This window comes from Acipenser ruthenus, chromosome 3, assembly GCF_902713425.1.
Source record: "Acipenser ruthenus chromosome 3, fAciRut3.2 maternal haplotype, whole genome shotgun sequence".
Taxonomy (NCBI): domain Eukaryota; kingdom Metazoa; phylum Chordata; class Actinopteri; order Acipenseriformes; family Acipenseridae; genus Acipenser; species Acipenser ruthenus.
The window spans coordinates 89,462,966-89,479,869 of record NC_081191.1 but is presented as its reverse complement, the minus strand read 5'-3'; positions in this window follow the sequence as shown (position 1 = coordinate 89,479,869).

Sequence of the window (16,904 nt, the reverse complement as noted above, 5' to 3'; positions counted from 1 at the left end):
CTAAGGCGGTATACAATATTTAGATTTAATCTGCCCCTTGAGCTAATAAAAACAAGACCAGGACTAATAATAATAATAATAATAATAATAATAATAATAATAATAATAATAATAATAATAATAATAATAATAATAATTGTGTAATTTCCTAACAATGCCAATTTCCAAATGCTATATGTGTTATATTATATTTTATTATCTATAGTCTATATTTTAGTTCAATTCTAGGCCAGCAGTGAGGATGAAAACTACTTTGTGTTTATTGAAATAATCTTCTTGCAATCTCTTACTCCAAGCCTTCTATAATAATAATAATAATAATAATAATAATAATAATAATAATAATAATAAGTCATGTACACCACACTGTTCATAATAAAACTATTTTTCCATCAAAGGGTTCATTCAAGATTTTTACAGAACGTTGATTTTTTATATTGTGACACAGATAGCTCATTTTAAGTAAAAGGTTGTTGTGTCTGATTTATCCTTCATATGCATATTTCTGGGTAGTAAGTTTTAATAAATCCTTTGGAATTTGCATGTGTGCCAGCCTTATTATGCATAAATGCCATGTTACCATACATTATAGGTTGCTTATTATGAGACTTTTTTTTTAAAGTCAGGAAACAAAATCAGGGATAACAAGATTTTCTTTATATTTTACAATTGCTGCAATAAGTTGGCCCATTGGTCTTGCCGGCCGGAGCCTTGACGCAGCCAGTTATAACCTAAAACGAGGAAGCCAGGGCGCTCCCAATGAACAACCCCCATCAAGGCTGAACCTGCTGGAGAAAGTGGAGGTGTTGGTTGAAACGAACGAGACGACAGAGGGATTCTCAGGTAAGACTAAATAACATGTTTCCTGATTGACTGCAAGATCATTTAGTTCCCTTCCAAAAATAGCAATATTGTTTTTTTTGTTTGTTTGTTTTTCAGTCAAGAAATAAAATCAGGGATAACAAGATTTTATTTATGTTCTGTTACAATACAAGAATGTTACAATAAGTTGGCCCATTTGTCTTGCCCAGAGGAGCCTTTGACACAACTGGATCTAGCCTATAAAAGAGGCAGCCAGGACACTCCCATTGAGCAACCGCCCAGAAAAGACGGAACCAACTCTCCATGCGCTAAATGTTATACTGGCTTCTGATACACCTAGTCAAATAAAATGCACTCCCCCAAACAGACCTCTCCAAAAATTAATCCACAATATATTAACAATGATATAGAGCTGAAGGCACCTTGAAATGATAATTAATTTTATCAAAGGTTGAAGAAGCAGCGGAAGAGAGAAAAAACCTCCAACTTGGGAAGAATTGTCCGTGAGTCCAAGTCTCCTACCTGCCGCTTCCTCGCAGGCTAGTGTTCTGGTAAATTTCTTTATTGCTTTCTAGAAAAGTACATCATTACTCTATAAACTCCAAGCTACACTAAATACAGCCAATGTTGAAGCTGGGTCACAGGGTTAAAACAAAAAAGACAGTTTACCACAATCAAACATGAAATAAATTGAAAGCTGTAGCTTTATTGTAGCACATTGATGACTTTACCTGAAGTATTCTAAATTTGGAGCCATGAAGAATTTGTTGCCGATGAATGACAAAAAGCTGTCTGGAAGGAGGCGCTGGCAGTGCAACTGGAAGAGAAAACTCAGGATATAAGGGATGAAAGTTATTGCTGGAATGAAAGATGTCGTCTAAGCAGCTAGTGTAAAGATCTAGGAATCGGCTGTAACAGTACAAGCTGCAATTGCTACTGTACTTGGCATTGAACTGAATTTGGTGGGTATCCTGGATTGTAAAATACAGATGCAGGCCAAATAAATGCAATACAAGCTGGCGCAGAGGCGGCCAGTGGCAAGCTCAAGTAGCTGCAGCCTGCACAGCAGCAGGCTTCTGCAGTGGAGAATCCAATTCATGTTGGATTTATTTTGACAATACATTAAATTACACTGTGTCTGATTATCATCATTGTATAATAAAGCAACAATAATAGGAACAATATAATTAATAAGCATGAACCATATAAACATAACGATTGCAGAACTAGCACATCAAAGAAAGTTAATGTAACCAAACACTAGGGAAGGATTGTAAGCATGGGGACCATGTGTGTGTGAATCTAAAACATTCTCACTCAAGCTTCTGAGTTGATCGATCACATACTATTGGTGCAAATGTGCAGACCAAATTGAATCAAATGTGCAGACATCACCCATTCAGTACTTACACTTCTAAATTGAAAATGGGGAATAGCGTTCACTTTAAATTATCTTTCATTAGCTTTTAAATGAAAACAGGAAAACATAATTTAAATTTACAGTCCAAGACTAAACCCTTCTTGCTCTTCCGTGAAATTACCATACTATTTAGATTATAATGGACCCTATACAAATTAGAATACTATGTTTTTCATAGGTATGAGCTTTTTACATGGTTTGTGCATTAAATACAAAAATGCATGTTATATCAGAAATGTAAGCCAGGACAGTATATTGATGTGTGTTACACACAGGATGCGAATTATACACTGAGTTATGTTATATATTAATAATTATAATACTCAATATACACTGTCAAACATACACCTCATTATTTAGAGCTAGCAAGTTGACTGTGAACAACATTTTTAATAATATACATGAGTTTTTCCACATTTAGATGAAGTGTTTTCATTTAATATTTGCAAGATTTAATGATATTTAATATATGCTTGTAGTATTTATCATGTGATACTATATATTAATCTTCATCAATATACAGTGCATTAGTTTGTAAAACATAATGTAAATCTGTGTAGGATTTAATAACAAATAAAAATAGACCATATTTAATCTTAAAGGAAACAGATAGAAAGAATATGTAGGGGGTGTCTGTCTGTCCATCCATCCATTCACATGCTTATCTAATGGTCATGAAACTTGGTAGTAACATTATTTATCTTAAGTTATTGAGAATATTAGATTCTAGGGATATATGTGGAGTGTCTGTCTTTCCTTCTGTATGTCACACGTACACTATTGCATACCTCTGCATACACAATGAATGTTCATGGAGTTCTGGAGTTAGTCTGCTTAGAAACACAGCATCATTTAAAGAGTGCCGGTCTGTTGGATTTGAATGAATGCATATAATGAGATCCGGTAAAAAAAAAAAAATCCATTCAGCAGTGTCGAATACAAAAAATGCATTCAGTGCTAGATCTCTCAGCCAGTTATATTAATTATTTTATACAATTCTAACGGTTGTTTCAGTCAATTGGAGCACAGGCAACCATCAAGTTATTGAGTAGCAACAGCACAAATTCAACCCAAACCATGTCAAAATAACCTCAGCCAGGCTATTATGCAGCTAAACATGTAATTATGGCCATGCAGATGAAACAGTCATCACATTTGAATGAGATGCACTTTATGTGATATGGTAAGGCTCAAACACAGCACATGTCAGTTTCCTAAGTCCCATACCTACAGTCTGCTGTACATGCACAGACCCAGCCAGCCGCCACTGTGCTCACGACATCTGTCCGGCAGGAAGGAACCATAACCTTTAATATTAAAATCATTGCAAAATGAAATAATTGAGCTGCACCACCTGGCATCCAAGTAATGATTATCGTGTAAACATTCCTTCAGTAACCAGGCCCTGCTACTTTTTCACAGATAAACAATGCCGTGAAAAAGTATTTGCCCTCTGTCTGATTTTCTGCATTTTTGCACATTTTTCACATTGTATTTGGTCAGATTTTTTTGTGGGTTGTAGTAGTATATATAGGGAGTCTGAGAGAAAAAATGACACCAAAGTTTGGTGCTTCTTTCATTTGTTTGGTGTGCAAGGTAATCAAACATGCAATCTTCAGGTGTGAAAAAGTTATTGCCCCCCCCTAGTTAACAACCCAATTAATTAGGGTCAGCTGTTTGAGTACTTTGGTTAACAACCAGGCCTGATTTGGGCCAGCCCTGCCCAATATAAATCTGACTAACATTGGCCCTTACCATCAGAGTGAAGTTGTCAACACACAAGTTCTAGAGGCACATCATGCCACGAACAAAATAAATTCCTGAAGACCTCCGGAAAAAAGTTGCTGATGCCTATCAGTCTGGAAAGGGTTACAAAGCCATTTCTAAGGCTCTGGGGCTCCACCGAACCACGGTCAGAACCATATTGTCCAAATGGAGAAAGTTTGGGACAGTAGTGAATCTTCCCAGGAGTGGACATCCTTCCAAAATCTCTCCAAGAGCAAGGCGTAAAATCGTCCAGGAAGTCACAAAGAACCCTAGAACAACATCCAGGGATCTGTAGGCCTCTCTCGCCTTGGCTAAGGTCAGTTTTCATGACTCCACCATCAGAAAGACACTGGGCAAAAATGGGATTCATAGCAGAGTAGCAAGGCGGAAACCATTGCTCACTAAAAAGAACATGAATGCTCGTCTCAAGTTTGCCAAAAAGCACCTGGATGATATTCAAGAGTTCTGGAACAATGTTCTATGGACAGATGAATCAAAAGTGGAACTTTTTGGCCGACAGTGGTGGTAGTGTCATGGTTTGGGGATGCTTTGCTGCATCAGGACCTGGACGCCTTGCCATCATTGAAGGAACCATGAATTCTGCTTTGTATCAGAGAATTCTACAGGAGAATGTCAGGCCATCTGTCTCTGAGCTGAAGCTGAAGTGCAGCTGGGTCATGCAGCAAGACAATGATCCGAAACACACAAGCAAGTCTACATCAGAATGGTTGAAGAACAAGAAATTTAAAGTTTTGGAATGGCCTAGTCAAAGTCCAGACCTAAACCCCATTGAGATGTTGTGGCAGGACCTGAAATGAGCAGTTCATGTCGAAAACCCACAAATGTCACGGAGTTGAAGCAGTTCTGCATGGAGGAGTGGGCCAAAATTCCTCCACGGCGCTGTGAGAGACTAATCAATAACTACAGGAAGCGTTTGGTTGCAGTTATTGCTGCTAAAGGTGGCTTAACCAGTTATTGAGTCTAAGGGGGTGATTACTTTTTCACACGGGGGCATTGGGTGTTGCATAACTTTTTTTAATAAATAAATGAAATATGTATCAAATTTTTGTGTTATTTGTTCACTCAGGGTCCCTTTTATCTAATATTACGTTTTGGTTGAAGATCTGATAACATTCAGTGTCAAAAATTCAGAAAATCAGACAGGGGGAAAATACTTTTTCACAGCACTGTATATATATATTGTGATAAAGAGCATTACTATAAAAGAATAACTTATTTATTGAATTATTACCTGTTTTTTTTTCCAAAACAAATCGGTATAAAGACATGGCACCCTGTTCCTTGACATTTCCATTCCTACACAAGGGGAATCTGATAATGCATAAGTCCTTGATGCTGAAAGAATGCACCTTTCTTAATAGAGAGAGTCAAATAATGTAGTTAACAATAAAAATGTAATTTAATGAAAATCCAACCAATATTGAAAAACCTATTCTTGGGGGCATTATGGTGAGGAATGTTTTACAGTAATCTAATGTTTGGAAGTTGAGGTCTGCTTCTTCAATAAAAAGGGTTATTTCATGTTAAAGTTGGTAAATGAGATACAAAGAAAGGGATATAGACCAGCGATTGTCTATAGGCCTATTTTATAAGCAATAAATGGTTCTTTCAAAACCAGTAACCTTCAACATTTTGAATAAGTGAAGCAAAAGTCATTGTGTGCATTTTTATTCTCATTTCAATAATGTTACCCTGACAAAAAATTTGTAGACTACTTAAGAACAAGGGCCTCTGTTCAATTTCTTCATATGTAGTTTCAAAGCCTTATTACCTCAGTGCTTCAACTTTACTGAAAGGAAACATTATGAAACTGGAAAAAAAATGTTATTCCAAATGGTTCCTTTTCAGTTTGTATTCATACACAATATATTCCTTTAAATCACATCCTTTGTTTATTATAGTCTGATTGAATTGCTCTTGCTGCTTGACCTGAAGGCTTGACTCGGACAGAAACATGTTCTTGCTCCTTTAAGAAGATGTATTCTTCCAAAGAAAGTTATCTTTTGCTCATCTCTAAGTTTAACCAAGAAATATAGGTTATTTTGATGACAAACACATTACTTGTTCATTAATATTGCATACCCTTTTTTAGTGGTGAAAAGTATCTGCTTTATTTTAAGATGTGTTATAGTTCATACTATGATTTAGAAAACACAGGAGAGATAAACATTGCAGACAAATGCATTTACCTTTATGAAATGCATTTGCAATAGCTGTACAACAATGGCCTAGAGAATTCTTCAAATCCACTTCGGACTTTTTTTGTGCTCAGGAAATGGACTCAGTCTTGAGACCTAATTCATAAGAACCACACCTACTGTCCCCTCTCTGAGAGCAAAACCAATGAAAAGGTCAATCACCTGACACATTTCCATCCAATTTCCAGACCAGAATGTGTTCATTTTCAGCCTAATGGCATGTCATTTTGCTGGAGCCTTTGGTCAAGAATTAATCCTGGAATCAAAACAGATTTTCTGGGGAGCAATCTTCCATCAAGTATTGATTTTTTTACACTCATGGATTCTGTACTCCCTAATTTAACCTGACAGGATGCTACACAATGGACTGGGAGCACCTTGGCAACTCACAGAAGGAACTTACACTGTCTCTTTTTTTTTCTGCAAAGTGAAAGAAAAAAAACAAAGAGCTTTGGTCGCTGATCACAGGGGATACAGCTTCATTCCTACAGTTTTATCTCTAATTATGTTTTCAAGCAGAGCACATCTCCGGCTTCTGAGTTTCGGAAAGTAGAGAAAAGCACAGAGAAGAACAGGCCATCAGCTGTTATTAGGGGGGAGCGCACAGAAACTCCAGTCTTTGAGTGTTTGTGTTTACTGTATGTGATTTCAAAAGTGATATTTTGAGAGGGTGCAATACCTTGTTATGGTGATAGACTGAAGAACATTGTGCCTCAGCACCACAGTCTCCAAATGTGTAAATTAAAATAATTGTACTCCACCTTTGCACTGTCTTTCTTTCTTTCTCTTTTGTATGTTGACAAAACATATACAGAGCCTCACTAGCAACACTTTAGCAACTGAAAAATGTGAACAAACATCAGAATCAAATTTACTGGGGGGGCCTTCTTTTACCAAATGGGGGATAAACATTTCAGGTGGAAGTTTCTTCTTTGTTTCTTGCTGATAAGTATACATTACTAAGCCGCATGTTCTTACTTCAGTGATGCTATTAAGTAATGTTTTAAGGTATTTTTCAAGACAAGGCTGTAATAACATTTCACTACTGAGATACAATATTAAATCTATTTGGTCATTCTGCTTTATCATAAATAACCTGTTATTTTGTAAATGATTAGGTTTATTCAACACTGAAAATATAAAATAGATTAGCTATCCATCAAAAATTTATGAGTGCACATTTTACACAGCAAATATACATCAGTACCCCCAAGCCAGAATGTATATACAGTACTACATAGTGCTACATTTCTACAGATCTCTTATTCCTAATAAATGAGGTGTTACAGTAGTTTTTGATCTATGTGTAACATCAGTCATACAGCAAGTGGATGAGGATTACCAGGATATTGAAATTTGAAAAATGAAATGAAATGCCAAAGGTCACAGTGTATTTGAAGCAGATCTTTGATTTTCTTTCTGTTTCCACAGTTAGAGGAGTAGGTTGTGGTTGATTGATACATCACTCATATGCAGTTAATTAAAATTATGATGCACTCCCCCTTGTTTAATTAACAGGAGGATGTTTCTATGAACTAAAGCACAAATTCATTCAAGTGTAACCTGGAAAAACATAAAGGGTCTCCCTTTATTGTGTGAGTGTTGATTTATACAAAGTTTCTGAAGATGTTTTCTACACTTTGGCATGTTTAATAAAGTATTTTACCTCTGGGGCTGTCTTTGAGTAAGCCTGAGCAAGATGGAGGCTAGTATGAAATGAAACACTAGGGGTGTGCACCGGATATGTATTCCTCCTGAAACAGTGACTTAGATATTTCCACTGCAAATCTATAACAAACTCACTGTTTCAGGTTGAAGAAAGTGCTTACCACTGCTTACCTCTAGTGGTCCTTTTTACTGGTAATCTCTACTACACAGTTCCACATGGATCAGTCTTGTTCAGAGAAACAGTAATCATTTATGATTATGAGCACATATCACGGAATAACAGATTAATGGTTCAATTGTGTGCAAATTTAGATGGTATAAACTATTGATTTTAATATGAATCCATTCATAATAGTGGTGTTTTAAATTGACGACTTAATTACTTTAAAAGAGCCCTTACTGTCAGGAAAATTATTTATTGATGTATTTCTCTGTGTGAAGGAGTGCACACAACAAAGATTTCAACAGAATTTAACAAGTCTCCTTTTATTGATCCCAGTAATGAAAAGTTACACTTTTACAGCTTAATCATTATCATTAGACACCATAATGAGGCCACTGGTTTTTAAGAGAAATTAAGCATTGATATCAGTTTCCAATTTGTAGAAGAAGCATGGGACATGGTGCTGGTGTGTGTTCATGAACTTTGTGCTTCTCGTATGCACCTCCAGATGCCCGCTGTTTTATACAGTTGCTACACTTATTTGAGTGCAAAGCATCCATGATAGCAGCCAGATAGCAGCATACTGTGCACAGCTGCACTCAGAATCAAATAGTTTTTACTTTTCATTAATACATTACCTTGTTTTGAAAAAAAATGATGTAACTGTCTTGTTATTAAGTGCTGTGATTGGTTATATTAACAGAAAGACTACTATAAATTCAAATACAGCACATATACCAGATGCCAACTTTTTAAAATAGTTGTTTCATGTAAACTGTGTTAAACACTACTTATTAAACATAAACACACTTACCATTTTGCATTACAAAGCTGAAACTAAAAAAGCTAATCAGATTTTTGCATACTTAATTAACATTTGCTCCAACTTAACTTGTAGCATTTATACATTGACATGTTTAAGCAAAGCAAATTGATAAAATATACTTAAAAGGTTTTGACAGTCAGTCCTATATGTGTACATGCTTATTGTATATTCAAAATAATACAATTCGTCCTTACAGTTCTTATTTTTCTGTGGAGTATCATTTTTCCTTATAGATTTAAGTTTTACTTGATTTAATTGGATTTCCTATACTTTTAAGTGTCTATGGCGTAGAGTACATAAAATGTATGTCAATACGATATCAAGTAACTCTACCCTTATTAATTGTCAAACAATGTGTGTGTTTCTTGACACACAGTGTTGACAATGGAAAACAAAAAGCAAATACATGCATGGACACCACCAATTGTTGCCATACATCTATAACTGCAGACCCATTCCGGAACACACACACACACGCAAAACAAAGCATCCTTCAAAAGGTAGCAGATGTGAACTGTATATAAATGATTCAACCTTGAAAAAGTCTTGAAATGTACAATGAAACAAGTGCAGACAGTTTATTTACTGAGAACATAGACAATACTGTTCGTCATTCGAGAGATAAGAAAATTGTATACCTAGTTCCTGATGTGAAACAAACAGAGCAATTTAAATGCAACTTAAACCGACTTTATACCTTGATATGAAACATTAGTCAATTTTGTAAACAGGCTTGTCTTAACATTGTTTGCTTAGGAATTCAGAACATTTTCAAGTATCCATGTAATTTCATTATATTAAGTGTAAGAAATTTAGCAATAAAGATAATGAAATATAAATAAATTATGCCAAGTAATAAAGCTTGACCTCATGCAGTGGTTTCCATGAGAACATTATTGTTAGAATTATCTTTAAGTATTATTAACTTGTTTAATGTATCCATAACTTTAAATATTCCTAACATTCTCTCCCACAATTCCTGAATGATTCAGTTCTTTGCACGCAGTGCGGTGGAAGAAGAAATGTCAGAAACCTGCATGTGTTTAGAAGGTCCTTACATTGTTTTCAATTCGATCAGGCTGCACCAGAGGCAACACTCACCAGAATTATATTTACTGTGCAGTATCATTTATTTTAATAGGACTGTGTCACAAAGACCGGCCGGAGTGGGTGGCGTCAGACCAGAAGCAGGAAATAAACAGAGACTTGTGGTTTGGTGGAGCTGAGCGAATGCTTTCGCTCAGCATTTAATAAACAGCACAGAAAATAAAAGGTTTTAACACAAAAACACGGGACACGGCACTTCACGCCAAAATAAAGAGACAAACAAAACGGACTATACAGTAAACAGACACGGACAGTGCACGGACAGACACACAAACAAACACGGTGAGTTTTAAATAAACAAGTATCGTGCTGGTCCTACCAGCACGTAATAGCAATTGATATTTAAACGTATTTCGCCTTCTCTCTCACCCGTTCTCCACTCTCGAACACCCAACCCCGACTGCAAGAAATGTGCTTCTATATATACTATTGTGCTGGGATTCAATTACTAATTAATTATTCACTTGAATCCCAGCACGTGAATTAATTTTGTGCAACCCCGTGCTCACATATTACATTTAACCAGCACGTGAAGTGATTTGTGCCCTCCTCGTGCCTAAATACAAATCTACCTTTTAAATCACACGTGAAACACAGACCCGTTTATATCCCGTGTACCAATGCCTATACACCGACATTTACACACAACACGCAACTTACAACACATAATATGCACACAGGGGCGGGGCACATTGCCACAGACTGACTATTACTTCTGTGCATAACTTTAAAAAACATGATTCATTGTGTAGCTGTACTGCATAGCAATATTTATTTGTCTATTTGTTCGTCACAGCCGTGGTTAAGAGGAACATTGAACCCTGACCACAGACAGACGACTAAAGACAATTGTGTTTCGTGAGGGATGTCTTTCTAATTTCTAACTAATCTATGTTCAAGGACAGTCTTCTGTAAAGGCACATTTTAAACAAATAGAACTTTACTGCCTAACTCATTTGCATACAGTGTTTATCAATTCTGTATAACAACCTGAACAACAACCACATCTTGTTGACAAGCTGGTGTTCATGACCTGTATCTGTCACCAGCACCAATAATAATTAGCAAAAAGAAACTGTAATACGTCTTCCATTCCAGCATAATTTGGACCAACCTATTGTTTTACCATACTGCGTGAAGCAAAACAGATATACACCATTCTGAATGTACTGATCTGCCAGTAACTTTATAGGTATAATGTCAGAACAGAAATACCTTCTTGTTCAATTTGATCATTTAGAAGTATTTATCATTTTGACACTTGTGTCCTGAAAGCATATTTTCACTAGTAGACAGATATTTTCAGCAACGGTTCATTTGTTATTTATTTCAATGACATTTATATATCTGGTACCTTCACATTTTATAACAAAAGCATTATTAGAGCCATTTCAGGGATAGAACAGCAGCACTGCACAGTACAGTTGAGCTGGGGTATTAGCTAGCATGGTAGATTTTGAAGGCTTTAAATTGAGGCATCACAAAACAAGTTTAAGTGAATAAAAAAATATAAATGTCTTTATATGCATTCAGTTGAGTTTGTATTGTATTTGGTGTTTCTTCATAAGATACAAAAATACATACTAATGTAATTGAACATGCATAGAAAACAGCAAATACAGTATAATCAAAGACAGTGACAGAGCAACTGTAGTTAACTATTGTTTTCTGCTGACAGTCCAATGGCATCACTTATATAGGTGGTGCTGTCATCAAAATGCTCAGGGATTATGTTGTATTTCCCATTCATAATTCACACATGACAAGCGTCCATCAACTCCAATCAATATATGAAGAGCAATATTGATATCTTTCATCAGTTTGAAACAAAAATCTATTCATGCATAGTACCATGAGTTTAAAAACGATGCACTATTTACTTTAAACAGGTTCTTCTCATGGAATTACCCAACAAACCCATCTAATTAGTGAGCTCAGGCATGTGCGGGGAGAGAAGTGTTGCAGTCTTTGAGCACAGCAGGTTGCTGAATGTGGCTGCAGGAGTTTAATAAAAATTACTTGCATTACAAATTCTTATTGGAGGTGGTTTAGTGGCTCCCCTGCAGTGCTTCAATGAAGTGGGCTAAGGACTCCCAGTCGATCAAAGGTGATGAAAACAAAATTACAGAAGGAAATATCTGCTTAAATATGTCAGTGCTGTATTATCTGGTCGATTCTTGCTGTGTTTAGTGTTCCTAAATTGCTTCATAGTCTACAAACGTATGCATTTATTTGTACGTACTGTACACTTCAAACAGCTTGAATTACCCAGGTAAGTATTTACTGTTTTTTATAGCATTCACTATTCCCTGCAGTGGGGGTTTGAACTAGGGGCATCACCACATTTTTTGTTTCCATGGCAACCTGGCAAACAATGATTACCTTTCTAATAAAGCATAACATTTGGTATCATCAAACAATCAAACAGGTTAGATGTGCTTTAAAAAACTCAAGTGTATAGATCTGCTGGTGCAATGATAAATCCTACTAGTTTTGTGAATCTTATGAGCTGTGTGTGCAAAGCACTGCGTCTTTTTACATTGCTTGGGAACACAAACGATAAAAGACCAATCAGCGCTGACGATCACAACAGTGATTTACAAATCACGTGGTTGCAATCTTGCGATTAGTCATTGGAACACATTAGATGCCAGTGAGTACAGTAGAATGCTTACTGAAAATGTCCCAAAAAAGAATATTGTTTTGTAAATTCTTCAGCAGAACCACCTGCTAAAATCATCTTGTCACAAATGCCGCCAACTGGAGGTGCTGCATTTTAGAGCAATACTCGTAAAAACACACGTATACAGCATACAGCTCAAGTCTCACGCTTGACTCGTGAGACACATGCATTTGGACCTTGTCTCACACACACACACACACTCACTTCATAAAATCTCACGCACAGGACTCATCTAGTTTCCAGACACTGAGAAATTCTGGAAATGTACGAACTCCCCCACTCTGGAGGTGTCGATGGAAATTGTAATTGCTAGTGTAACCGGCCGGCACTCACGGTCGTTCGTTTGCCCCTTTCAAAGCAGACCCAGGACACAGGAAATGGAGTTTTAAGCGCTTACGCGCTATTTTTAATAAACAATCAAAAACAAAACAAACACCTAGTTCTCATACACACTAACTAAACACTTATGCAGGTCCCTAACTAAATCGCAGGATGGCTAAGCCGTTTACCTGGCATAAAACAAAACGCAGTTTCCTTATGACTGCTCGGAAACAGAGCACGTCTTCTGTCTCCTTCTACTCAGCAGCCCCGTGCAGACTGACTGCACATCTTAAATACCCCTGCACCTAGTACTAATTGATAATAACTACCAGGTGCGGGTGATAATTAAACAAATAAAACAATTAATAAGATATGTCAGTTATACTAGTTTGGATGGCAGGGAAATCTTGTTGGTTAAGAGAAGTAATGTGTTACCTAGTGATAGCCAATAGAGTGCATTTTAGGCCACACAGTGCCTGCCTACTGATCACACAGAGAGAGGGAGTGTGAAGGCAAGATGTCGGCCAAACGGAAATTTGAAAGCGCTCACAAGTATAGAACAAAATTCAATCCTGAATGGCCATCTTCTGCACCAGAATGACACTGCATGCATCATGACAAAAACAACCAATACAAGTTGTTTTGCGATGCAAAAAATCAGTAAGCTGTGCTCACCAAGGAAGAAGGGATGTAGAGCGACACGTCAACAGCGACGAGCACAAGGAAAAGAAGAAAGGTTTGGTGGGTATGGCACCTTTGCAAAACAAATGTTGCCAACTTGTTCTCCTTTGCAAGAAAAGGTGTCCAAGGCTGAGGTGCTATTTTCACATTTACTTGTTGAAACACAACCTGCCAATCACCACAAAACAGCAACTGCATGCACAGCTTCCATCATATACAGGGGTTACAGTTTTGTTCAATGGCTTCCAGCACCCCAACTATAAAAACTGTTCCAGCGCCACTGACCAGAAGAATGGTATTTAGCATTTACACAAGTATATAGTGTAGCTGCTGTCAAGCAGTTTAACAATGATGCTCAGTAAATTGTCACACAGAGTGAACACACAAAGGCAGCGTGTCTCTGGTGCATTGACCTCGTGTACTCTAGTGAGGCCTGACAGGGGATTCACACTCGTGATGAGAATGCAGTCAGGTTCTGAGATCTTGGTCTCACTGGCATGAGGCAAAGGAAGTCGTGTCCAAATAAAAACAATAAAACAATGTTTAGAGGCTAAAAGCTTGAAATGTTACAAAACGCACTGATTTTTTAAACATTCTCGCTGTGGTGGCTTTTCACTATGTATTGCTGCAAATGTCTTTTTCACCATAGGATATTTTGTTGACATGGGTCATTAATGAACCGTGGTCTAGAAGTCATTTCATTGCACACTATACAATTTTAAGAATATCCCAAGTTTTCCTTAATAAAAGTCCCTCTCAGCCACTGCTGCTGTTGCAACAATGTCAGAGAGACTTTAATTTAAACAAAAGCACATGGGATGAAAATGGGACATTTCCCAGAAGACAATTCACCAGATTACTGACATTAATATAATCACGTGTGGAAAGAACAATAAGCTGCAACATTATAAGATTTCAAAGATGACACTGCATTTCATTTCCTTCTTACTTCAGAAGAATTTCAGTGTTTAGGAGGCAGGGTTTGCAAGCTGTCCTAATGCTACAGTTGTAGGGTGTGGTAACTTTAATATTTATTATAATTAATCAGACAATTCTACTTTTATAGTTATTCAAATTACACAGTTTATTGATTAATGAAAGATTATTCTTAAAAGATGGTAGTCCATACATGATTACATTTGTTTACATTCATTGGTTATTCAAGATACAGTAACATCACAATTATTGCAACCCATTCTTCTAGTCAAATAATGGTAGTTACCTAAGTTGCAGTCAAAATAGTAATTAGCCATTACCTTTAACTGGGAACACCCTTTCAGCTTATATAGAGTTGCATCTCATATGGCTCTGAACACGCGCATTCTTAATCCTACGGCTTTTCAGATATTTTCTTAATTCTGGGTTATTTTCCTAAGGCCACAAGTATTTAGAAAACATGCCAGGTAAACTGGGATAGTCTTTTTGTTTGTAAAGAGACTTCCTCAAAGTTATGAGGATCAAGGAACACTGTCGGATAGATGTGTCTGGCATCACCCTGCTCCTGATGAATGGTACAAACTCGAATCCAGCATCGATGGATTCTTGGGGTTCTTTCATAGTTTGGACCTGCTTCTGTTGGCGTTGACTTAGACCATGACAATAAAAGAACACTAGAGATCCACAGTAATTGAACTTTAAAACAATGGGCAACATGCACTGAAGGACAGTGATACACAGCTTGTTCCCAAACCAGGGCTAAATGTTTTACAAAAATGATCAAATGAATGTTATTCTTTGATTTTTTTTTACCCTGGAAGTTTCATGTCAGAGCATGGTTTATGTATAGAATCATGTATATGGGGTTTTACAGCAGAATCACACTCTGGTTTGTTGTGTATAGCATCCTTGCTTCAAAGGGAAGGCACAAAGTGTTAAAAAATGAATATAATTTTTACATTGAAATCATTATCAGGTATACAAGCATGATCTACATAAACTTGTTAATCTATTTATACAAACAACAACAAGCCCCCTTTTCCACTAGTGCTGTAATGATAAGGAATAAGGTCAAAACAGGATGCCATAATCACACTTGTATTATATCCTTTGCTTCTTAGATAACACATGTTTTCAAATAGCATGTCCCTTAAACTTTGATATTTAACTTGAATTAATTTATTAAGGGTAAGTGAAAAATCCAGACAAATATCCTTTACCAAAGCGGATGGTTTAATTTAATTACCTTAAATTAGGCGTGTCACGGAAGACTGCTAGTTATCAAATTAATTACAAAATGTACCACATTTAAATAACACTTGTTTTTTGTCTTCAACTGGGTATTGTCTTCTAATTGGTCACCATGCACAGTAAAAATAAAAAAAATGACCTGTATTGTCTCATTGTACAAAATAGTAAGGGCAATACAGTGATGTTGTTTCTAAAACATTGAATGTTATTTGCTTGAAAACCAAAAGCAATTCTAGACAATACCATCTCAACAGTAATGCTGCAGAAGAAGATAGTAAAACAAACAAAGTCAAGGCGAAAATCTACTTTGAAACTCACATGGGCTACAAATCAGAACTAAAAAAGATATTACTTTATTGGAGGACTGCATTTTAGAATATGGTTTATGTAAAGCACATGACTAAAAGCAGTGATCAACAAAAGCAGAACTAAGAATTATTTAAATACATATGACAGTTAAATAACCAATTAACCCTTTGCGGATGGCCCGTTATAATTTCTATTGAATTAGATTGATGATGTAATTGCATACTAGTGTATGTTTTTTTTTGTTTGTTTTTTTTTAGCATATTGCAGTTAGTCGGTCTGTAAACCTTTTTTTTTTTTTTTAGCAAAGTTTTAGTTTTTTGTTTTCTACCAGGAGATTACTGGCAGAAAATATACCAGAAATCATACTAAATCGCCCAAAATGTTACCTAAAAAGAAATTAACAAAATATTTATTGTAGTGAAATATCCATAGGAGAAAGTTCAGGGATGACTCCTCAGTCCAAATGCATTTCACTGAAGCTCCAAACAGTGCAACATTCAGTAGCTATGGTTTCAATTACCGTATACCATGGCTTCAAAGCGCACAAATTACTGGAAAGCATACCCAATCTCTCTACATAACCAATAATCCTTACCAACCCAAAAGAAAACATGTTTTTTTACAGAAGATTTTGATGGGATGACATAAGGAGATGATGATCTTTCGGATAACAAAATTTCTTTACACTGATTCTAGTAAAGAATCTGAAGTAGGTGAGCATGTGCACCCGC